The sequence below is a fragment of the Onychomys torridus genome, chromosome 5 (genome assembly GCF_903995425.1).
Source record: "Onychomys torridus chromosome 5, mOncTor1.1, whole genome shotgun sequence".
Classification (NCBI taxonomy): Eukaryota; Metazoa; Chordata; class Mammalia; order Rodentia; family Cricetidae; genus Onychomys; species Onychomys torridus.
In genome coordinates, this window is record NC_050447.1 from 21,742,067 (window position 1) to 21,768,013 (window position 25,947).

General features: G+C 41.6%; 1 protein-coding gene across 2 annotated transcripts in view; it reads left to right on the forward strand.

Moving 5' to 3' along the window:
• The window catches only part of Nup93 (nucleoporin 93), a 104,840-nt gene that overhangs the window by 38,661 nt on the left and 40,232 nt on the right, over positions 1–25,947 (forward strand). The window contains exon 1 of one of the 2 annotated variants that reach the window (XM_036188511.1): positions 18,273–18,608. The exons of the other annotated variant lie outside the window; for it this stretch is intronic. The gene's annotated coding sequence lies outside the window, so the exon portion shown is untranslated. Of the gene's footprint in view, positions 1–18,272; positions 18,609–25,947 lie in introns of those variants that run through there. 2 annotated transcript variants of the gene reach the window in all.

Consider the following 25,947-nt stretch of genomic DNA (forward strand, 5'->3'; position numbering starts at 1 on the left):
GGGCAAACCAGATCTCAGTACTGGGACTACTGCACTGCTTTTATTTAATTTGTGTGAGTGTGTGGTTGGTATTGTTTTTAGATACAGACTTGCTCTGTGCTCCAGGCTGGCCTTAAGATCTTCCTTCCTCTGCTTACTGGGACTTAAGTTGTGATCTAGTATGCCAGGTTCTAGGACTCTTGTTTTTTGCAAGAGTGTCACTGTATCGCTTTGGCTAGCCTGGAGCTTACTATTAAAACAAGTCACCCTCTGCCTCCCAGTGCTGGGTTTAAAGCGTGTTCCCCCACATCTGGTTTTAGAACTGTTTTTAAAGAAATGAGTTTCTTTGCTTTTCATCTGTATCTAGAAGCCAAGGTCTAGCAGAGCTTGGTAGGAAGCTTAAGGCAGATGAGGTTCATTCATAATGTTTACATCCATTTGAATGCTGACCATTTATTTGTTCTGTAATTCTGAGAGATGGTTTGAGTTGGCAAACACCTAACTTCTGTCTTGCTCTACTATGCTTCATATCCTTGAACAGGTTTCTCTGCACCAAATGGTAATCTAAAATGAACTAAGTGATTGGAAACTTTGAATTGATGGACTGTGGACTGAAGAAATAGGACTTTTTATTCTCTACATTTTTTTCATGTAATAGGAAAACATAAAGCTATTTCATGTACTCTGTAGTTGGAAGTTTTTAGTTAAGCATTTGTGTTTATTAATTTTTTTTTTACTATATTTCTCCCAACTATAGGGAATCTATGGGAAGTTCATGGTAACCTTTCTTTTCTTTCTTTCTTTATTCTTTTTTTTTTTTTTTTTTTTGGTTTTTTGAGACAGGGTTTCTCTGTGTAGCTTTGTGCCTTTCCTAGAACTCACTTGGTAGCCCAGGCTGGCCTTGAACTCACAGAGATCCACCTGCCTCTGCCTCTCGAGTACTGGGATTAAAGGCATGTGCCACCACCACCCGGCATGGTAACCTTTCTTTTAAGGTTGTAGAGGTTTAAAAAATGTTGTGTGTATGAATCTTTTGTTTGTATGTATATTTGTGCACTGTGTACACAGAGCCAGAAGAGAACATCAGGTCCCTTGGAACAGGAGTTAAGGATGGTTGTGAGCTGCCATGTGGGTGCTGCAAGAGCAGCTTTTAACCACTGAGCTACCTCCAGCCCCATAGAGGACTTTTCTGGACATTTGAACCTTGTCTTTTCCTAGCTTGAAACAGCTGCCTTTCCTGGTCCTGATGTTGCCTGTAGTTACTGCTTTTAGGCCCACTAACAGATGAGTCTAAGTGAGCGGTATCTGGGGTCTATTAGTTGGAGAGAAATCCTTTTCTGGAATACCAGATACATTTTAGGCCAAGATGTGGGCATGGCATCTGAGCTGTATTTAACAATGCTTACATCTCTCTATGCCCAGCTCTGCTTCAGGGACAGAAGTTAGGCCAGGCCTTGTTCCCTATGTGAACATAGTGGCTTCCATGCTCACACTGTTCAAACATCGTTGCTGTCCTTGACACTGAACCTTGACCCAGTGTCTGTCTCACAGTTGGCAAAACTTTTAAAAATTGTCTTCACAGAGACAGGCTAGTGTGCATCCTATTTTGTGTTTATAGTTAAGAATACTAATACTACCATGGTGAGAACTGAAATGATTACATTTTTCTGCCTGCTTGTGATCAGAGAAAAGGCAGGCATTGTAGTTTGGTGGCAGAGTACAATTACATTATTCAGTGAATGGAATTAAAGACTGTAAGCTTTGAAGTCAAACTGGGTTTGTAGAAAATGTGAAAACTGCTTTTCTGTAAGCCAGGGATATGAAATTTCAGTTCTTTTATTTATCCATTCACACTAGCTTCTGAATGCTAGGCTTTCAGAACAGGCAAGCAAATGGCTGCTGAATGTATTCAGAGCAGTCAGGAAATGACAGGCTGTTTTGTCTTCACAGGGCTTTCTTACATCCTGTAGTGAGCAGGAGAATATCAATTACCACCTTAAAGAAGAAAGAAGTTGGAATAGCTCTGCTAGAATATTTTGGAACAAGCCTACAGCTAAAATATTTATCTAACATCTGAATAGAGCAGGGCAGATATGGCCAGGCTGTGCCTTTGAACTGGCACTGAAGCCTCCCTTCCTCCTTCATTAGCCCTCTTAACCTGCTGGTAGTTCTTGATGCACCTGCTCTCTGGAGCTGGGGACACAAGTTGTCATCTTCAGCCTAGCATCTTTAATGGCTTGGTTCAGAAATCAGAAATGGGCATGTCCTTTTATCTTCTCAACTGTTTGACACTAGAGTGGATATGATTTGAATTAAAGCCTTGGTCAGGCATTGGCAGCACTTTTCAGATGGCAGCCCTTGACCCTGTGTACCACTCTGGTCTGCTACCACTGTGCTCTGTGATCGATCTTATTTCCATTTGGGAATGTTTGATTCAGAGCTTTTCAGGTTGTAGCCTAATGTGGCACCTTTGTTGGGCCAACGGTATGCCACTAAAATTAGAAAACTTGGGGCCTAGGTCACTAGTGTCCTCCCTCACCAGCCTACTTTGTGAAGAGGGGAGAGGAGCTCTGGCTGCAGAGGCTTTTCCTTGTTTGTTTGGTGAGAAGATGAGGCTGAGAGTGGAAGCGCAGCATGCTCTGGCTCCAGAACCAGGTGTGCTACTGCTGCTGCTGCTGCTTAAGGCATGTTTCTGCTTCACAGATAGATGCCCAGTTTCCATCCTAGGCTTAAGGTGTGGAGATGCCTGGCTCTGTTTAAGGGCAGGTTGCTTCAATCATGCTGAACTGGGCCCTTCATTTTGACAGACATGGTCTTCAGCTCTCACAGGCCCGGCATAGGCCTGGCACAGGCCCATGAGCCACTTTAGTTATCCTAGAGGACATTCTGTGGTTGTGAAACTAAGGTGCCATCAGCAGAAGCCTGCTGGTGCTTTTCAGAAACCTGAGGCACTTAAAGCATGGCAGCAGCTGCCAAGACATGTTGCAGAAAGAGCCCTTGTCTCCTAAATATATTTACAGCCAGGGCTGGACTGTTGGTTTAATTTCTAAAACAAAGGAGGTGGAGGTTCAGGTCAACAGACTCTTAAATGGGATTATAGATGTGCTGACTAAGTTTTATTATTATTGCCTAATTTGGTTTATTTCTTGGAATGGCATGAGCAAGAGGATATGAGAGATGCGTTCCTCTTATTGCTTTTAAAAATGCTGTTACAAAAAATAAATAGGGAGGGAATGCTGTTGCTATCTTAAAGAAAGCAGACCACCATATGTTTATGATCTACTTAATTTATGAGTTTATGATATACTTAATTTCCTCAAGGAAACAGAGTACATGGCTGTGCTATTCTCTGAGCATTCTCTCCTCTGTTAGGCACTCCCATACTCAGTGTATGTCAAGCTGTCACAGCAGAGCTGGCCTCTGAATGAGCAGGGCCTGGTGGACCTTGAAGGTTTATGAGCATTCATAATGACATTTGGTTCTATGATGAGACCCCAAGCTGGCCTAGATTTCTTAGTGTTGAAGAGATACGGTAGCCATTAGTAATTCAAAGCTTCTTTTTATTTAATCAATGCTTCTCAAGCCAGATCATCCCCGCACTCCTGATTTATCTCAAATTTAGAAACTTGATTATTTGTTTGTTTGTTTTGAGACAGGGTCTCATTATGTAGCCCCGGCTGATCTGGGACTCTGTGTAGACCAGGCTACCCTTGAACTCATCCAGATTTAATTGTCTCCACCTCCCAAGTGCTGGAATTAAAGGTGTGTACCACCACACTCAGCTGATACTTTTATAAAATACAATAAAAATGAATTATTAGAAAAAATAAAGACATTAAAATACAAGCTCTGCTTTTAAAAATTAGGTTGAGTAGGGATAACATGGCTATAATGTTAGTTTGCTATAAAAGTTTCTAACTGTATTCATGGTTTATTTACTTTTATGTGTATGAGTGTTTTTCTTGGTATATGTCTGTGCACCACATGTGTGCCTGGTGCCTGTGGAGGCCAGAAGAGGGTATCGACTTCCCTAGAACAGGAGTTACAGACAGTTGTGAACTGCCATGTGTTGGGAACCAAACCCATGTCCTCTGCAAGAGTAGCCAGTGCTCTTAACTGCTGAGCTGGTCCAGCCTCTAGTCTCAGGTTTTGCACTTACCTTCTACAGACTAGGAGTAAGCCATTTGCAGAGGAATATTCATTTGCTTGTGGTATGAGGAATGTGATAGTTCTGCCTGCCTGTCTCTTGCCCTCCTCCCTGTACAGGAAAGTGCAGGCCAAAGGAAAGTTTAAATTCCTGTGTTGTTTTACTGTGGCTAATGTCAGAGTAGCAAAGCTGAGGTTTATTGATCATTTGTTATTATGTCCACATGCCAGCACTTTCTGGGCTTTCCCCCCTAATCTTCCCACCCACCCACTGAGGTAGATGGATGTTTGCTGCCAACTCCCTTCTCAAGATTGGAACCTAAAACCTAAATCAGAGACTCGATTTAACTCCAGTCTGTTGACTGTATTGTGGTCTTAGCCCCCTAGATTTTGAATTTCATTATAGACTAAGATAAGTAAGAGAGTAGACTTTCAAGGTGTGTTGGAAGGAGGAAAGGTAGTGGGGTGTGCAGTTGAAGTGTTTTAAGACTTTCTCGGCTCACTAACCTACCTCCATTCTCAGGACTCTTGTTCCTTTCTTAATAAACCATTTGGTTTTACTACCATAAATATTTTGAGAAAGTTATACCATCTTATTTTCTTTTTTTAATTTAAATTGTATGCATATATAGGCACGTACATCCGTGAATGCATGGAGGGAGCCAGAGGACATTAGATGTCCTCTATTACTCTCAGCCTTACTCCCTTGAGGCCAAGTCTCACTGAACTGGGGCCAGAGTGTTAGCCAGTAAGCCCCAGAGACCCACCTGTCTTTGTCCTAACAGTGGGAGAGCGGGAGCTAGCTTAGAGGTGTGTGCGTGGGCCAAACCCAGATTTTTGTGTGGGTGTTGGGGATTTGAACTCAGGTCCTTGAAGCTTGCACAGCAAGTATTGTTACCCACTGAGACATCTTCTCAGGTCAGATGTGCCACCTTTTGAAAGGATGTGGTAGGTCTTGCTCAATTTTTTTTTTTTTTTTTTTAAGAAACTTAATCATAAAATAAGGGTGGGGGATTTAGCTCAGTGGTAGAGCGCTTGCCTAGCAAGCGCAAGGCCCTGAGTTCGAGCCTCAGCTCAAAAAGAGATTTTGGGCTTGAGAGATGGCTCAGAGGTTAAGAGCACCGACTGTTCTTCCAGAGGTCCGGAGTTCAATTCCCAGCAACCACATGGTGGCTCACAACCACTTGTAATGAGATCTGGTGCCCTCTTCTGTATACAAAATAAATAAATAAATCTTTTTTTTTTTTTTTTTTTAAAGAAACTTAATCATAAAATAATGTTGACTGAGTAAAAAACTGGCAACTAAACCTTGATGCAAAGCCCTGCTGGGTTTGGGCAGAGTTTCCCAGGGGGACCAAACCTGCTCACCCAGTTATGCTCTAGGTGCTGCCTCCTTGCTCTTGTTTTCTGCTTGCTGAGCTGTCGGTTTAACTCACTGTGCAAAGCATAGCCTGTTATTTCTCAGATTGCTACTCTACAGTTGCATGGTAAGACTTGTGTGTAAACCAAAAGCAGCTTTTAGTTCAAAACGACAAATTTTGCACTTGTACAGAGTAGGTTGTGTACAACTTCCTGTTTGATCATCGTTGTTTTGTTTCTGAAGCTGAGCCAGAGTTAGAAGGGTGATGCTAGAAGCAATTTCAAGGGCATGTCATTTTTACTGTAATGCTGGATTATTGATTGTGGACTTATTTGTAGATTTAATGCAGACCCATTTCCTTACTTTGTGTCTAGCTGGCCATTAAGCTCTGGCAGTGTGCCGGAATGTTGAAATCTTGTATCGTATAATATGATTTGGCTGCCTAAGGGTATTATGTGTGTTTGAATTTTAAAGATACAGACAAAGCTCTCAACTTTGCATGTATTCTATAATATAGGAAAAATATATCTACAGCAAGACTATTCACTTCTAAGAAACAGGAGTTGACATTCAGCAGTACATTAATGCATGTCATCATTCTCGGGACTAACTGGCCCTTACAGTAAATACAGACTAACACCACTGAATCATGAAGAGAACATTAAACAGGGAACTGGAAAGGGTAGTGGCCAGTGTACATGGAGTGTTCACAGTTAAACACTGTGATCAAATACTCTGACAGACAGACAGAGACAGAGACAGAGACAGAGAGAGAGAGAGAGAGAGAGAGAGAGAGAGAAAGAAAGAGAAAGAAAGAGAAAGAGTTTATTTGGCTAACAATTCCAGGTTGCAGACCATCCTGTCAGGGAATTTAAATCAGCGGGAGCTTGGGAGAACTTGTCACATTACATCCATAATCAAGACCAGGGAGCAGAGAGTTGATGTATGTATGCTAATGCTCAGCACCCTTTCTCCATTCTTAAATACCATGAAACTCCCTTCCTAGGTAATAGTGCCACCAAGAGTGGGCATGATTTTTTCCAAATCAGTTAATGCAATCAAGGTAATTCTCCCAGACATGCCCACTGACCATCATAATCTAGGCAATTTCTCATTGAGTCTCCTTTCCCAGGTGGGAAAACCTACTTAATTCAAAACTAACCTGGGAAATGGCTTCATAGCACACTGTCTTGACTGACATGCTACCTCATAAAGTTGTTGGAACAGCCACTATTTTTATAAAGTGTTTATTTGGACAAGATACCAGATACTAGGGCCTTGGAAAATCCTCTATTTGAAATGACAAAGAAGGCTGGGGATATGACTAAGTCAGTAGAATGTTCGCCTTGCATACATGAGGTGCTGGGTTTGATCCTCAGTACCACACCTGGATGTGGTGGTGCACACCTATAATCCCAGCGCTCAAGAGATGGAGGTAAGAGGATCAGAAGTTCAAGATCATCCTGTGCTGCATACTGAAGTTGAGGCCCAACTAGGCTATATGAGACTCAGCCTTTAAAAAAGAAAGAGAAAGAAAGAAAAAGAAAAAAGAAAAACTGGCATATTTTTAAATGAAGTGAGGAATTAGTACATGAAGCATACATTAGAGATGGCCTGAAATGGGTATTACTACTCAGAATTACTAAGTACCTATAAAACGATAGTGTGGTGTTTTTATTTTGTTCTGTAATCAAGAAGCATTCTGTTATGTGAAAAGGGACAAAGACACAGATTTTATGAACAATGATTGAGGCATTTTATTACCCTCCTCAGACCATTTGGAATGCTCTTCTGAAAATCTGTGCCTTTACCCTAGTTTGGAAAATTTGGGGGAAGAAACCAGCCAGGAATTTTATGTGACCTATTAGTGGTATATCAGAATAGTCCTGCTGTCTGTGTAATACTTTTCAGTGGGTTTTGCCCATTACTCATTTATTTTTCACTGTAGTGCTTGAGGTGGTCCATGATGTGAGATTTGAATCTGGATAACAATGTATTTTGCTTTACTGAAGAGGGCATCAAGTAGTGGTCTGGTAGAGTGACTTTCATGTCACTGTTTTCTGCAAAGACATTAAGCCAATTCTTACTGTATTTGGTAGGCTTGGTTGTTTTGTTTTAAAAAGATGGTCTCATATAGCCCAGGCTGGCTTCCAACTTATCTAGGTAGCTGAGGATAACCTTTTGCTGTTCTTTCTATATCTGCCTCCCAAATCCTGGGATTACAAGTGTGGGCCATCATGCCTAACTTGATTTTATTGTGTGCTTATGGACGCAAATGCTTTTGTGTGTGTTTTTGTTTGTTTTGTTGTTCTCTTGAGACAGAGTCTTGCTTTCTAGCCTAGGCTGGCCTCCAACTCAGCCCTCTTGTTCAGCCTATGAATGCTCAGCTCGTAGGTATAGGTCAGTGTGCTCCACTGGTTCTTTCATAGGTGGCTTTATTCATGGTTTGCCCTGGTGTTTGCTCTTGGATAGCTTCTTGACTGTTTTATTTGAAATGATATTTCTGTTTATTTCTTCCTAGATGAAAGATTTGGGGTCAACCATCTGGTTTATGAGGATGCTACCTGTAAAAGTAATTTGTACTTAGGACTCCTATGAGCTTTAGAATGAACAATGGTGAGCCTCACTTTTTCCTCCTGAGGAATACTTTGGAACAAATAGTCATACAGATGTTTGCTGTTGCTACTCACACAGTTCACTGCTATGTAAAGGACTTGGCATGTTTTGAGATTTGTCATAGTAGAGCCCATCAGCCACATTTGGACTACAAGAGTAAGTCTTTGACGCCAAGTTAGTGCAGAGTGACATACGAGAACAAGTTTGGAGCTTGAGGTGGACCAGAATGTCAGGGTTTGGAGCAGATCAGAAGAATCTACTGTTTTGTACTTGATCCTTTTCTCCCTCCCCTCCCTTTCATTCTTGCTTTCCAGCTGTCCTCCTTATCCTTCTCCCCACCACCTCCTCCATTTGCTCAGCCTCTTCAGACATGCAGTCAGCAGATGCTGCCACTGCTAATGGAAATGGACCAGACCAGACTGAGTGCCTGGGGCATAGTGAGGTAGAGGAGTGAAACAGAGTTAGTTCATTCTTCTGTCCTACCTTCTGTCCTTCTGAGACAGGCCTGCTGTCCCCAGGGCTTCTGTAGCCCTGCAGTGTGCACTGGCCCCAGCTGATGGACATAGCATGGGTTGGGATGAGCTGGGTCTTTGGCAAGTGCTCCTTGGAGCTCTGACCTTGCTTCCCCTCCTGGACCTTCTTGTTTGCCTGCTACCAAGTGTGCTCTCTGGTACTAGTTTTTTTATTTTGCATCCTCATAAAAAACTGGAATTTAGCTTAGACAACATTTAGCTAATTTGTTCATATTGTATTCTTTTCTCTTTTCCTGTTTTCTGAGACAGGATCTTACTATGTAGCTCAAGCTGGCCTTGAACTCAGGAACCTACTGTCACAACCTCCCAAGTGCTGGGATTACAGGCATGTTCTGTTCTTTTAATAAGTATCCTAAAATGTGTTTCTTTACCTTTTGATCGTTGCCTAAATTCTCTGCTAATTTCTATTCTTGGTTTCAGATTGATGTTGAAGATCTGTGAGAATTTTCTGTTATATAGAGAAGTTTGGAGTGAGACTGTTAGAGTTATTTGTTTTTAAGGATGAATTACACGTAAAAGCAGACTACCAAGTAGAGGAGAGGATGGAGAAGAGCAACGAAAACAAGATGTTCTCCCTCACACTCTGGGAAGGAAGTTGGAAATTAATCTACCTTTTGGCTTCAGACATGCCTGTGTGTCTTCTTGTTTTTCTTGGGACATTTACCAGAGCAACAGATGTCCTTCAGAGCCTGTCAGGGAGGTCTGGGGCCATGTGCTTCAACTGTCTTACCTGATGTTAGCTTTAATTTTTTTCTTCTGTGTGACTCATGTTTTCCACACATTTTGCAACTAGAAGCAGACTTGGTTGGTGGCTAAAGTGTGGCACCCAGACCAGTAGCATTTGCATTACTTTAGGGCTTAGAAGTAAGCATGCTCAGCCCTCACAGAGTGATTAGCCCTGGGAGGAAGCCGATGTTAGGTATGCCTTAACAAGTGATCTTGTTTAAGATCAGTTGGGTTGTGTGAACACAGAAGTTCTAGAAAAACCCGGTTTTCTAGAGGGTTTTGGATTCAGTCTACATGTAAATAACCCCAGGAAAAAAATTTTATTAAATACATTTTAACACCAACCTATAAAACAGTTTATCTTTAAAAGTGCTTGAGTCCATAAAAGATACATAATCATTTGTGATGGGTTTTGTTTTGTTTTGATTTTTTTCTTCTCTTGCTGCTATTGTTTGGTTGGTTTTGATTTTTGAGACAGGGCCTCAAGTAGCCCCAGCTAGTGTCAAACTTACTGTGTTGCCAAGGCTTGCCTAGAACTCTTGATCCTCTTCCCTCCACCACCCAAGTGCTGAGATAGGCGCAGCCAACGAGCCCTGTTTTAGAACCATCCTTGTTTTTAGCTCTGCTCCATCAAGGGCACAGTGGTCAAGAAAATGTATGCTTAACATAACCGTTATGACTTAAGATCTGTCAATTGTAATTTTTTTCATTATGGGAATGTTGAATATAAAATTGAGGCTGTAGCTCAAAATGTAAACCTAAAAATTAGTCATGTGGAGGGGAATGAAAGTCATAGGAAGAGGGTGTGGGATTAATAATCCCATTCTGGTTCATCATTGCTGTCCTCTCTGATGCTGTGAGCGGATGTTCAATTGCTTCTGCAAGCATTAATAATTCATGGGTGGACTATGCCAAAGGAAGCCTTAAATCTGGTCTCTCAGCGATTAAATACACTGTCTGCCATCAGTAGGAGCCAGAAGAGATGAAAGATGGACTTGTTTTTATTCATTAACTTGATTCCCTCTGCCTTTCTCCCAGCCTCCGTCCCCCATTCTGTTTGTCTTTGCACCCCACCTCAGTTAAGTGAAAGCTGGGGATCTTGGGCTTACTGTCATTGGATTTCACTTTCCTTAGCTGCAGCTAACAACAGATGCCACGAGAGAAAGCAGAGGAGCAGAATAAAGTCTCTCCTTGGAAATGTCTAAATCATTCTGCATATTTGAAAAATGTATTAAAATGTGCAGCCTGTGTTTTAGAAATCATTTAAAATGACTTCTCTTTACTTTGAGAAATAATCCTGTTATGTCCTTCACATAGGTCTGAGGGAAGTTTCCCACTTTACAGACAAGGAAACTGAGGCACAGAACAGATGACTTGTGTGTAGTTACTTAGACCCCATTTGCTTTGGGGCTCCAATTTCAGTATGTGTTTCATGAGATGTCTCTGTCACTTGGCTTCAGATATCATGTGTGAGTACCTTTAGTGGGGTACTTCAGTTTTAATAATTTGCCAAGGAGCATGGTGGTCTGAGAGAGTGAGTGTACAGTGTGGTGTTCACAGTTGCGCAGACATCTTAAGCACTTCCAGATGACGGCTCTCCACACCTTACCAACCATGTAAGCACACCTTAAGCAGCACACTTGCTCTGAAGGATGCTCTGTGAAGTGCATGTGAAGTCCCTGTGCTTATTACATTTTCACTGTTTGAGGGCTTGTGACAGGATTTGGCTGTTTGAAATGCCCAGGAGTGAGACAGTGTGTGAGGTGACAGAACTGGAAATATGTGGTTTCCTCGGTTGTTGCTGTAACAAGACGTTTGTTCTTAAAACCATTTACATCATGGCCTTTCAAGCTGGTGGAGAGAACAGTGCAGGGAATACAGACTTCCAAATCAGCCTATTTAAAAAAAAAAAAAAAAAGTTTTAGAATTGCGTATTCCTGTGTCCCTAATTTAGAGATGCGAATCTGATAGTGTCTTATAGGGTGATATAAGAAAGGTGCTAGTACTAGACAGGCTGACGTGAAGTGGTAGGTGAGGACAGGCCAGGGTGCCTCTTCATCCCTTCCTCTAGAGCCACTATCCTTTGGTTGTCAGTCTTTACTCTGATTATCTTCTTTTTCTTTTTGGGTTTTTTGTTTGTTTGTTTGCTTTGTTTTGTTTTTGAGACAAGGTTTCTCTGTGTAGCCATGGCTGTCCTTGAATTTACTCTGTAGACCAGGCTGGCCTCAAACTCAAGAGATCTACCTGCTTCTGCTTCCTCAGTGCTGGGATTAAAGGCGTACCACACCCAGCTTCTGAATATTTTCTTAAGGCTTACATCCTTGAACATAATTTTATCATATTTTAGTACCAAATACTTTAGGAATGACACACTAAATTTTATAATAAACATTAAAAATAAAAGTCCCAACTATAAGTTTTCTTCATAGAATAGCTTTTACAGTTATATTTATGTGCACAGAGTGTACATGTGCAGGTCACAAGACAGCTTGCAGAGTTGCTCTTTCCTTCCTTCCTTCCTTCCTTTCTTTTTCTTTTTTAGCTGAGGATTGAACCCAGGGCCTTGCGCTTGCTAGGCGAGCGCTCTACCACTGAGCTAAATCCCCAACCCTGTTCTTTCTTTTCTACCTTACAGGTTCTGGGGATGGGACTCAGGCCATCAGGCTTGGCAACAATTTACTGGTCCTGGAAAACATTTTAAGAATGTATGTTTTGTATGAGTGAATGAAATTCTGACCCCCAAATGAAGTAGTTTTTTTGTCCCATGTTTAAATTGTTGAGGACTGGGTAAATTTAGTAGTTCTGTTCTTTTATTAAAAAGCTCTGTGGTTTTGTTTTGTTTTTTTTTTTTTTTAATCTATAATTTTTCAGACAGGATCTCACTATGTAGATTTGGCTGGCTTGGAACTTGGCCTCATAGAGCTCACCTACCTCTGTCTCTGAATTGCTGGTACTAAAGGTGTGTGCCACCATGCCCTGTCAAGTAGTTCTTTGTTTTTAACTAGTAACCTGAAAGTAGAAATAATAAAGATGTACAGCAAAAAGCTTACATGGAAATCAAGATCTATCTTCCCTCTAAGATAATAGTAATAACATTCTCTGTCCTACATTAAAAAGCAAATCCACACTCTGAATATGTGTATTTATAAGACAGATCTTGGGATGTTTCAATTTAGTATTTGTTCATATAACAGCTTCCCTACTAAATTTAAAATGGATTTTAAGAGGATTCTATTTGCAGTCAACCTGGCAGAAACACATCTGTTGTGTAAAGTACACTGGTAACAAGAATTAGCAAGCTAAAGGCCCTTCTTTTGAAACGGCCATTATCCCCCATGTGGTAATATCAGAATCCCTGAAATTTGGGGTTCAGGCATGCGCCTGGCAGTTTCTCTCAGTGCACTCACTGTCCCTGGGCAGTGAGCTCAGCAAGGAGCAATAAGGTCAAGTCCTGGGCTGAAGCCAGAACCCAGGCCAGATGACTGCAGGACCCTGGCCAGAACCTGAGTTTTTCTGTACCTCATTTTCTTAACTTGTCTCAGAAATTTTATAGCTATGAATTTCATGACTCTTCGTGTACTTTATTACCTTGTATTGTACCCCTGCCCCCGGTTGTTTGTTTTTCCAGACAGAGTTTCTCTGTGCAGCCCTGACTGTCCTGGAACTCACTCTGTAGCCCAGGCTGGCCTCAAACTCAAAGAGACCCACCTGCCTCTGCTTCCAGAGTGCTGGGATTAAAGGTGTGCGCCACCACTGCCAGGCTTGTTCCATATCTCTCAGTATTAAAGTCTGTTAATTTGAGAGAGGAGAGAGAGGGGGTAGACAGACAGACAAAAAGAGAGACAAGACAGATGGATGACATGAAAAGAGCTCTCATTTTGAGTTTCTCAAACCCAAGAGGCTCCTTAAAGCTGTAATAAATGTCCGTAATCCTAGCATCCAGAAGGCAGAAGCAGGAGAATCACAAGGGCCAGTTTGAGGTAAGTCTGGACTACATAGTGAGTTTGTTACAAACTGTAGCAGGTTACCTGAAGGAATATTTGTGGAGGATATTTCCTCATCCTATTTTAAGCCCATTGGTTACTGCCTTTACCAGGGAGCAGCTGCAGTTTTCCTCTCAAATTCCTTCCACTTGGGTTTGAATATAATATCATATCCTAGCTCACTGTTAACGCCACCCCCCCAACCCCACTATTGTGCATACTCACAGCAGAAGAAGACAGAAAGAACCTTGCCTCCAGGTGGCAGGAACATCCCTGCTCCAGGCTGAGAGTGCTTTCCTTTCCATGTTTCTTGGCCCCTGGGCCAACTGTCCTGAATATGAACAAGAGATAATGAACCTTGACTTGTTTTTACTGCAAAGTAAAGACATAACCAAGTCATCTTTTTAATTGACAGCTTCAATATTCTAGATAAAACGGGTGTCAGGACTTTGTGGATTCCTGTTGGTTTTCAGCTAATGTGTAAGGCTAGATGAGTTGTGAATACCTTCCCACTGACATTGGTTGAGAGCCTTCTCATCCTTCCCAACCTTCTTGGCTATGGGAAGGCAGCTGATTCTGAGAAATGAATGCTGTTGGGAATGCTTAGTCACAGGGAGTTTGGGTGGTGCCTTTCTGCATGCTGGCTAAGAACCACCTCAGCATCTGACTTACTACCTAAGGCTGGGGAATTATCTCACGAAGCTGAAGAAATTTGAAAGAACCAGCAACAACCAAAAATATTATCTGCTTCCCTTCTCTGCTTGGATAAGACATAGTGGACTGGAGTGGTTTTATTAAGTGCTTATAAAAATCGTATGGTAGCCACTAAAGATAATTAGAATTACTGTAAGTTCTAGACACTGCCTTCCAGAACCACCTCCCTGTCTTTCATCTAGAAAGTCAAGACTAATGGTCCTACAACAGGATCAACCGACCAGCTGAGTGGGGGTACTGTGGAATTCTGAATGCCCTGGGAGTTTTGGGGTGAAAAAGGCAGTGACTCCTGATCGGGCCTTGAGAGATAAAATGGGTTTAGCTTGCGGAAAGTGAAAGAAGAGGATATAGGGTCATCACCTGATAATGCCAGGAAGGGGAACGTAGAACTGATGTGCTAAAAAGTGATTCTTTTGGCCTGTGCATGTGTTCTCGCACAAGTGCATCATGTGTTGTAGATGAAATGACTGCCAAGTAGTGGGATATAGGCAGCAGGTGCTCTTGAAAGTGTGAGAGAAGGTAAATATTAAGAAAAAAGAAAGGAGGCTTACACTGTTGTATTCTCAGCTACCCAGAAAGCTGAGGCAGGAAGATAATGTTTATGGTCAGCTTAGGCTACATGATGAGTGAGACCCTGTCATTAAAAAAAAAAAAAAAAAAGTTTGTACCTACTAGCAATATTACTTGATCTTCCCAGTAGCCCAGTGAACCTGACAAAACGGAGCCCATCCATAGATCGTGAAAGTTTGACTTCTTAGTAGTCTTCTCCATGTGGCCATTGTCCTTGTAGAACTTTACAGTTGCTTCCGTGAGTCTGATTTTAATTGACAATTGCTATAATTCTGTGTGAACTCTAGAATTTCAGTGGCTTTCTTTCTCTCTTCTACAAATAACTGTTAGACATGTAAGTTTTTCCCTCTCTTTCATTTACTTGAGATGGTCTTTTTAAAAAAAGATTTGGGTTGGAGAGATGGCCCAGTGGTTAAGAGCACCGACTGTTCTTCCAGAGGTCCTGAGTTCAATTCCCAGCAACCACATGGTGGCTCACAACCACTTGTAATGAGATCTGGTGCCCTCTTCTGGCCTGCAGGCATACATGCAGGCAAAATACTGTATACATAATAAATAAACAAATCTTTTTTAAAAAAGATTTATTAATTTTTATTATGTGTGTGTACCTGCCTGAGTTTATGTCTACCACATGAATGCAGGTGTGCATGGAGGTCAGAGGATGTTGGATCCTCTGAAACTGGAGTTACAATTGTGAGCTGCCTGATGTGGGTGCTGGGAACTGAACCTGGGTCCTCTGGAAGTGCATTAAGGGCCCTTAACCACTGAGTCATCTTTCTAGACCCTAAGATAGGGTCTTGCTCTATAGCCCAAACTGGCTTTGAGCTCCCTTGAGAGCAGATTGCTTTTTTTTTTTTTTTTTTGTTATTGTTTTTTTTTTTTGTTTTTCGAGACAGGGTTTCCCTGTGTAGCTTTGCGCCTTTCCTGGAACTCACTTGGTAGCCCAGGCTGGCCTCAAACTCACAGAGATCCACCTGGCTCTGCCTCCCAAGTGCTGGGATTAAAGGCTTGCGCCACCACCACCCGGCTTGAGAATTTCTTTCTTTCTTCTTCCTCTTCTTATTTTTTTTTCCGAGATAGGGTTTCTCTGTGTAGCTTTGTGCCTTTCCTGGAACTCGCTTTGTAGACCAGGCTGGCCTTGAACTCACAGAGATCTGCCTGGCTCTGCTTCCCGAGTGCTGGGAGTAAAAACGTGTGCTACCACCTCCCGGTGAGTATGAACCAACATTCCCAGTTTGGCTTGTTTTTAGTGTCTGGGGCTAAATTAAAAATGATTAGCTGGGCGGTGGTGGCACACCACCTGTCTCGAAAACCTCCCCCCCAAAAATAAATAAAAAACTAAAAAAAATGATTTCCTCGTAGACGTCTAAGAGTGGGTTGGTTTGTGTTTTGTTAGTGACACAGTAGAGACACCTGCCTCTTTTGTATGTCCACCTTCCTAGTGTTTTTCTGTCAGAGTGGTCTGCAGCTCGGGGCCAGGCCTCTTGCCTGGTTTCCTTAAAGATTGTCATGGATTGGGGGAAAAGGGCTCTGAGCCACTTTAGAATTTGCTCTGACACAAAGAAATATCCTCTTAATTTATTTTTTGGATTAGTAAAGACTAAAAACATCTTAGCAGACTCAGTGCAGTGAGACTTTGCTTTTCAGTAAACAAAGAGGTTTTTCTCACTCCCTTGTGTGTGGCCTTCAGATTCTACATCAGTGAGGTATTTTGACTTTTTCCTCACTTGGGCCTTTGGGTTCTTTTTTTTCTTGCCCCTCCATTCCCAGACAGAACTCTTATTACTGCATGTCTGCTATGCTCAATACAGTATTTATTTGATCAAAAACAAACGAGTTTGCTTCTTGTACTGGTCTAGAGAGAGGTCCCTCAGGATTGTCTTTTGTTCAGTAATTGGAGCATAAGCTGAGCCTGGTTAATTTCAAAGCTACCCCCAGCACATGCTCCCGCCTTCTTCCTTGTGCAGCTCTGAACCATTTGTGATACCTTGTATTGGGTCTGGAACAAAAACCTGAATTGCTGAATGTTAGAAGCAACTATTGTGACATCTTCTATGGCACTGAATAACACTGTTGGTGCAGTTAATTTTAAGTTAGGGTAAGGAAAACTAGAAAGCTCTTCCGATTTATAGCGCTTGTTAGCAGTGTACATCTCCAGTTGTGCCTTTGATGCTGTCACAGAGAAAAGGGGGCAAGCATGGGCTTTCTGTGCCAGTAACCTAAGCTCTTTCCTTGTTTGACTCAGTGGTCTGATGTCAGTGTATAGGGCAGCCCTGTGTTTATTCCTTTTGTTGAGGGGTTTGATTTGTTTTCATTAAGTAGAAATGTCAGAAGCATCTCAGTTCTGGGTACTTGGCAGAAGTTTTGATGTATGAAATGTTAATTATATTGTTTTTCTTTAAAGCATCAAAATCTATATAACCTGGTTCTGTTTCTTAAAAGACAAATGATGATGGTAGTTTAAACAATCTTAAGTAGCCAAACTCTGAATACTAAATGGCTAAATTAATATTTATGTAAAAGTACTTTATGAAATTGGCAAGTATTCTATATCACTCAGGTTCTGCAAGTATAGGTGTTGGGTTTGCAGCCAACAGATTGCACTCTTAGGCTCTGGGATGTTGCTTTGAAGAGGGAATGGTCCTTTAGTGTTTCTTTGCAGTCTGTGCCATAATGGTGGCTGTCTCCCTAACTGCTCTGACTTTAACCGTCCGGGCAGAGGTCTTGGGCAGGTTCGTCTCTGCTCTTAGACAAAAAGGTTCCTGCAATTGCATACTTATTTGCTGCATTGAATTTCCTTTTGTTACAAAGAAAAACGTTAGTGTTTTGATCTTTAATTTTCAGGTTATACGTTAAACATATGGAGGAAAAAAAAATACCCCTTTCTGACAAGCACCTTAAAAATCATTGCAGTAGAATGGGAACATTCATTACATACACATCATATGTTTTCCCCCTAAATGTTGTGCTAAGAAGTGACAGTTGAGCTGAGCATATGTTAATAAAAGGCCTGCATTTTCCTGTGTCACTGACAGTTTCATTGGCTGTATATTCCTGAAATGCAAATAACCTCTGTTCTGTTCAAAGATATAATTAACCCGAATAGTTATTTAGTATCAAAATCTTTTAACTACTAAGAGACCAAGCATTTAAGCTGGTGAATTTACTGTTCTCTCTGAAAGGCAGTGCAGTTGACAAGGGCACAGTGTTCTGAGATATTCCTGCATGTTGAAGCTACATATTCTGTAGACTAAAATGGCAGAATCTGCCTGCTGCTGTATAAAGTCTTTTAACTACCATTTATTTTAGCATCATGACATGTGCAGATTCCTGCTGCTCAGTTAAGGGACCAGCTTTGCACAACTGATGTTGCAATCTGGCCACAGCACTGCATCACAATGCAGCAAATGCATTTTCCACCTTAACTGAACATGACAGAGAAGTGATTATTAACCATGCAAGATGTCGGAAGTCATCAAAAATTCACATCAGAGTAATTGTAGTGGCTTGGGTTGGAGGAAAAAAGTATTATAGCATTCCTTGCCTACATGTTGTCTCTCCCCCTCTTTAATCTTAACTTGGTACAGTCCGTTAACAATAAAATACCCTTCTGTAACCTATAAACTGTTACTCCCATCAGTTTGTGCTTGCAAACTGATAGCTGACTTCTCTGCATTGTGGGGACACTTCTGACGGTAATGCTCTGCTCAGGGGGTCTGCCATGTACCTCCTTTGAAGGGGTGCTACAGCCTCATTGTCTAATTGGACTCTAGTGCTTTAGTCATATTAGCACTTGCAGAGAGGTTGGGTTTTTCCTTCTTCTTTCCTCCCTCTCTTCCTCCTCCCACCGGACTCTTCAATGAGGCAGTTTAGGGTGGGAACCTTAAGCTCTGGTGCCGGCAGTGTTCACCCCACTGGAAGGAGCTGCAGCGACTGGCAGCATCAGCTGCGTGCAACTCCCTCAGTTTCTTGAGAGTGCAGGTAGGATTTCTTGTTTCGTAAAGAAATTAAGATAAATGTGCCCTGGTAATAGAGTGACAGCCTTCTGCAGTGTCTCTGAAAGATAAGATCTTGGTTTGTGTGAAATTTTGAGATAAATTTGGTAGCAGTTAACTCATTTGATAGAAAAAAGTATTTGATTCTTCCGAGAATCACTTATTTTTGTGCCTTATCATTTTAATGTTTTTCTTAAAAACAAAAAATTGTTTGGGTGGGGCAGAGATCTGCTTAAAGATTCAAAGAGTTGGTTTATTTAATTAATTATTTGTGAATTTTGTCTTTAAGTAGCTAAGTAGTGTGGACTTTCTTCAAGGTTTTTAAAAGACACAGGTGAACTACAGAATTCTTATATGATGTGAAATATGAAGATAGAATTTCTTTTCTTTGATAAAACCAGTTCCTTTAGAATTGAGGGGAGAGAGAGAGAGAGAGAGAGAGAGAGAGAGAGAGAGAGAGAGATCGATCATAGAATCCCATAACTTATGTTTCCTGTATAAGGAAAAATTTCTGTCAAAGATATTTGGAATTGTCTCACAGGGAATGTTTTAGTGTAAGGTTTTAAATGAGAAAAATTAAATGTTAGCACCTAATGCATAAATCTTAATCACTATCAGTTATTGCAATTTAAATTAAGAAAGCTATTTTTAATTTCTTAAGCTCTAACTGAGAAGTATATGGGTATTTTACATATATTGTACATATATTTCAGATTTTTTTAGAAGTGTGATGAAAACTTCCCATAATGTTTTTACAGATAATATTTAATAGCTTGATTAATATCAGAAGTAAATTGTTTTTAAATCAGTTCATTGTCACACATTAAAAACCATTGAAACAAAAGGATGGTATATGTACTTTTCTATCTCAAGAATGTGTTTTATTGTGGGCCCTGTAGGGTCTGGAGCTCTTTTTGGAGCTCAGACTTAGAAACTGCTCACCTAGGTGAGGGCTTTGACCCCTTCAGAGGTGGGACTTTTCTTTAATAACAATAGAAGCTTGGGAGCTGTCAAGTGGGGAATGGAGGAGACGTGCTCAGGAGGGGAGCTGTGAGAATTTGGCTTCTCTCAGCCCTGGGGTCTGGATTTAAGATTTCTTCAAAACTCTGACTTGGTGCAGTGCTGCAAAGAATTGATTTCTGAGATGAGACAATAGCTGTGGTTTGCATTTTGTAAAAGATGGAGGAAACCGCTAACACTACCTGTGTACAGGGAAATGACTCAGGTGTCTGTCTGTGCCTTGTCCAGTCGCACACTGTTTCCCTTTGTGTGAAGTGAAGTGTGTGTGTGGGGGTGCCAGTGCCTGCATCAGAGGTCCTTAGTGCAATGTATGGAAAATGTCTCATCCACCATTTTAACAATTAGCTGTATCATGGGCGAGGCGAACTGGAATCTGAAGGCAACCGCAGGGCCATTCCATCCATTTACATTAGCTGCTGTGGCACAAGAGCTTTGTGACTGTAAAGCCAACATTGATTTTGCATACTGTATAGTAGAGTTCTTTAGGAGACAGAGAATATTCCCAGAAAGAAAATGGAATCCTTTTGTCTACAGTAAGTATTTCTCATATAGCTTAAAAGGTTGAAAATTTGTCTTTGGTTGAATGGGCAAAATGGACTTTTAAGCTAATGCTGCCAATGTGAAAAGTGTAGCAGAGATCCTTGCATCTTTTTTTTTAAGTTCTAGGTCAGAAATCAGATGATCTATATTCTTAAAATACGAGATTCATAAATGATTTTAGCAAATGACTTTAAGTAATTATTCATCAATAATGGTAAACATGAATTGATTACTAATCATAGATGGAAATGATTCTTGAGGGAAAAAAAGAAACCTAAGAGTAGTAACTTTCAGAGTTTCTTTTATTGTCTTTAAAAAGAATGTTTTCTATTTCTAAAAAGGATTGTTGAATTTTAGAGCTTTTGTTTAAAAAATAATGATCTATAAATACATGACTAAAAGTTATAAGAAAAAAGTGTCTTAACAAAACAGGATTTTGTTCTCAAAAAATAATAGATTGAGGTTTTCTTTCTCACTCATAGGGAATATTCTTAGTGCTTTTTGCTTAATTAATAATTGTGACTTCAAGCACATATAAAACTCATTTTTGCAGCTGTAAGCTTATAAACCTTGATTCTTAAATGTAGTTGGATTTGACTTGATTCAGATCTTTGTTCTATTCCACTGCTGCTGAGAGGGATGGGTGACATTTAACTTTGACTTGTGTGTTTATTTTAAAGGCTGAAGAATGTTTCTGTCTTTAACCCTGAAGACTGTATGGTAGGTTTAGCTGTGAATTCTGATTGAAGAGTGGCTGTTTCAGTTCATCCTTTATAGAATTGAGTTCACAGAATTCTTCCGGCTTGTAGCCTGTAGGTTGTGGCTGTTGTTCTCCTGGTCACCGCACACTGTTTCTGTTTAATAGATGTTGGAGACTCAGGAGAGAGCAGTTTTCTTTATAGCAACTTTGCGTTGACATAGAAGAGTCAGTTGTAAGCCCTGACCCCTGGAGAGATTCTGTAAATCCCCAATGCTGGTAGAACTCATATGAGAGTCTGGCTGTCAGTGTACTTTTTTCAGTTCAAGGAGCCTTCATTGAATGCATTAATTGTTCAGATATGTGCTAGAACGCAAAGGGCCCCATTCCCTTAGATTTCTACAAGGCTTACCCCTTGAAATGAAAGTGTCTTTGGGTAGTAAATTAGAATTGCAACCTGACTTACATAGATGTGGCATAGATGGTGTAAGGAGCCTTACAAAGCCTTCCTTTGAAAAATTTTAAGTACTGTTGGCTTGACTATTCTGTGGGTCCTCCCTTCTTTCTTCCTGTTACTGGCTTTATAAAAAGCCCTATGCCAAGTACCTTTTTAGATCAGAAGGTCTAGTGCTTTGTATTTTCTTTGCTTCCACCTCGGTCTACTCAGGTTTGGCTGTTAGAAGAGTCTCTTCTTGATAATTGAAGGGCATTCTTCATTCTCTGCAGTTTCAAAGCTTTTTGGTTTTCACACAGAATTTTAGCCTTTTATAATAAAGAATCGGGTTGCTTCTTTCTCTGACAGGAAATGTATTCACATCACACCTTTGACTGTTCCGGCATACTATAATGCAGACAAGCAGCATGCCAGCCAGCCTTCTAGGAAGCATTTGATGGCGCTAAGATGGCAGTGAGGAAGGAGTAAAATGGCGTCACCCGGAGCACTGTGAGGAGAGCTACACTGCACTTATTTTCTTAGTCAAGCCTGGAGACATCCTTAGGAGCACCACTTCCAGCTCATGGTTACTTGTTATTGCCAGGACAGAGAAGTTTTGAGATTTTCCTAAAGGCTCGTTAGCACTTGTATCTAGACCTCAAATTTAAGAAATTGCATTAACACTTTGGCATGGCCTCTGGTGTGCATTATTTTTTAGTGTAGAAACTTGCTTGTTATATGGATAAATTTTTAGAAAATACAGAACCATACAGTATCATTCCTGTGAGAATGGATTCTTTGTCTCATTCTAGTTCTTCATGGACTTTTGTTATTTCACATATGAAATATGCCAGTGCTTTCAAAAGCAAGCTTACAGTACTTCTTCTGTGGCCCCAGTATAGCAGCGTATTCTGCAGGTGAGCTGTGGTCAGCGTGGTGATGACAGTGCTTTTCTTCATTCCCGTCTCGTGCGGAGTTGGGATTTTTGGAGCCGACCAAGGAGTTTATCTAGCATAATCAGCTCGTCTGGGTTAGTAAAGCAAGGTTTACTGCAGTCAGTGACTTTTTCAAGGTCAGGCATTGGGAAGCAGCTGATATTGTCCTACATCCACAGCACCCAACTCCTGACATGCATGCTGTCTGCATCTGATTCCATTTTTTTCTCTTTGTTGGCTGGCTGGTAGATTAGCTTTCAGCAGAGTCAGTCTGTCTGTGCTGCTGGGGCAGCCTGACTCCCAGAGGTATCTGTTTTCAGCTGTCCCAGAAATGACTTCCTGAGCTGTGCTTGAGGTCCTTCTGGGTTTGTGTTGGAGATGATATGCACTTATCAATTTGTCTTTTATAATCACCCACTTAAAAATATGATCTCTCCTGCAAGTGGAGCTGCTAGGCTTGTGGTGACTGTTGAACATGAAGGGTAAGGCACTCAGCTGAGCTGGGCTCTCTGAAGGCATCTTCAGCAGCTAACTCCTAACTAGCTATGAGAAACTGTTCAATGGTGCCCCTTCTGCAGGAGAAGGGGTGAGTAAAGGCATTTAGCTGCCTTTCATTTGGGGCAGTTTACACTTGAAAAAATGGCCTTGCCTATGTTTTCCATTGCTTATATTTTTCAGTCCTGTTAACTGTATCTATGGTGACAGTGCTAAGTGGTGCTTTCTGCAGTATTCCTCAGCTCTCCCAGAGTAAACTCAAAACGTTTCCAGCCTTAAACAGGGTTAGGAGAGAGAGAAACTCCAAGCACTCTCAACAAAGGAATGCCTTGACAAAATTACACTTAAAATAATATGAAATCAGAGAAAATCTCTTGGGTTGATTGTTTGCAGTTTTTGAGACTGCATTTTTGAGTGAGAAGGAGCTGCAGTGAACCAGGCCTCTTTTCTGTGACAGCACCTGGCTGGGGCTCAGCCGCCACCAGCACAAGCACTGCTGCTCCTAGGCAGGAGAGCCTAGGAGTCTTGACTGTGGTGGAAGGACTGACCCTGGAATTAATGCAAGTGTGTGGGTACACTTTGTCCTAGTCCTGAGTGCTGCAGAAAGCAGGTTGAGGGCTCTCATTTGACCGACTGAGACACACCCTCTGCTAAACCCCTACCTGTCCAAATCTTGCTTTTGGTTTTTTCCCAGAAGAGTAGAAGGCCCAGGATCAGATAAGCCCAGGGGATCTACTCCTAGTCCTGTTTCTTGTTAATAGTAGAGATTGCATCAGTGAGTTCTTTTAGAGTGGCTTTTGAGGGCCATGCAAAGGCATGCTGCTTATAAGCAAGGCCATTTGTGATGTATTCCCATTTATGCTGCAGGGCAGGTTTAGTACCCTAAGTCCAGTATCGACTTGAAATGCTTTTTTTATCCCCTAATGAACCCACCTTGTTCCTCCCCTATAGTGACTGTGGGGTCCATCTTTTAGATCTGTTCATGTCTCTGCTGAGGAGAGGGTTCTGCAGCTGCTTTGAAGCCAGGCATACAGTGCATTATTAATATTCATCACATTTGCAAAGCTAGATTGAGAAATTCTTTCTGTGGAATCCTTCCCTTTTTTGTGTCTTCACAGTTTAGCCCTCACAATGTTCTGACTTTAGGGGGCAATTGGATGAAGGAGAGGAAGTGCTCACAATTGTATTTTCTCTTTGGTGCTACCTCAGCTGGCTGGTCCCCTTTCTCCCCTGGTGTCTACCATTGTGATACCCACATTTCTCCCAGCAAAAGGAGAGGGAGGGTGGCCAGCAGAGACTCTGCTACCACCGTCTGGCACCCGTGTACATCATGGCCCCTCTCAACTGGGTGCACCCTTGGACTTACTTTTCTTAAAAAGTGGTGTGATGGATGTGCTGATAAGGTTGTTTCCTCTCTCCAGCTGTCTTGTGATCAGAAAAAAACAAGACAAAACAAACAACAGCAAAAAAACTGCTATACACGGTCCAGAAAGGGTATGGCAGAACTTTGTGGGATTTGGAGGAAATCGGAATCTGCAGAAAAGCATTATTATTATTATTATTATTATTATTATTATTATTATTATTATTATTGCCACCAATGTCAAGGGAATTGCTGAGTATTTTACTCATTTATATGATTTCATACTTGTACCCTCTGTATAGAGGCTCCAAAGCTTCTCAGTAGCTGAGATGTGTGAACTGTTTCTCTTTCTTGAATATCTAGAAATGGCTGGGATGAGGTGGGGAAGGTAAGTAATAAGAATGCCCAGTACCCTTAAAAGGAGCAGAGTTGGGGGTTGGGGATTTAGCTCAGTGGTAGAGCGCTTGCCTAGCAAGCGCAAGGCTCTGGGTTCAGTCCTCAGCTGGGGAGTGGGGAGAGGAGCAGAGTTTGCTTCAGAGCAGTAGTAGCTTAAGGCTGAAATAGCCCGCTCTGTGATGCAGCCCCTGTCATGGCTTCCTCAAGTTATCAAGTTGTGAGGCCTTGGGTTAGAGCTGGAAAGAGGAGTCCAGTAGTTTGTGCTCACATTGTATTAATAAGGTGGGTGTCTGTCTGCACATCTCTGCAGCCCTCATCACCCTACCTTGCTGCTGCTGCTGCTCTGCCTACAGCTTTACTTGCCTCTGAAGTCTTACAAGATGGATTTGTGTTCTGGCGTTTGTTCGTTTTTCTGTAGGGGAGCATAGAGATGGATAGTAAGGAGGAAATACGCACAAAGTCTAAGGGCTCACAGTAATGTGCTTCTTGAAGACCTGCAGCTTTCTTGGAAGGCAGTGGTGCAGATGGACTAATACTGACAGGATTTTGAAGAGACCAGGCAGGTCAGCACACTAAGGCCAGAATACTGTCCGTGTGTCCCTTGGCTGGTCTGGGAGGAGGTACTGCCCAGTGCTGAGCATTCTTGCATTTATCTCTTTCCCCTGTGAGAATTAGAAGACTCTCCTATAAACCAGTTTGATTATGGAAACAAATGATTTGATGCGCCATAACGGATCCACATCCATCATGCAAATTTATGACCCTCTTTAGCCCACCAGCAGAAGTCCAAGTAGAACGTGGGATCCGACATCTTGTTGAACAGTGACAGATGGCCCAGTACCTATGCAGTGCCACAGCACACTGTCACGGTCTGCCACCTGTGGCTCTGGAGCTGTCCACAACATGGGTCTGCTGCCACCTGCTGAAAGAGCAGCACGGCTCAGCACAGACTCAGCAGCAGGCATAAACTCCTAGTGGGGATGTCACTCTTGCCCACCTAATGTCACTTTCTTACAAGAAGTACAGTCCGTCTGTCAGTACATGATTTAAGGTTTTTGTAGAAAACAAGCAGCTCCTGGGACTTATTTAAATCTCTGAGTTGAAAAATAAAGTATGGACTTCAGTGGAGATTGTCTCGTTCTATGTATTATTTTGTCCCGGTAGTCTCTGATAAACATGGTCTTAAAGGCTTTAAGACATTATACAAATTCTCCAACTTAAAATTTGGAAACCACCCACATTTAAAAGTATCTACTTTTTTAGTTTCATCAATAATGACATCTTTGCACGTGAAAATTCCCTTGAGGAGGCATCAACCTACTCACCATGAGAAGCACAGCCACATCATCCGAGAGGCCTAGCGTCTCTCTCGGTACTGGTGGATTTTCTTGCGGTACTCAAGTGAAATTATCCTTCCTCATTTCACCCATAAGTAGGAGTTTTACT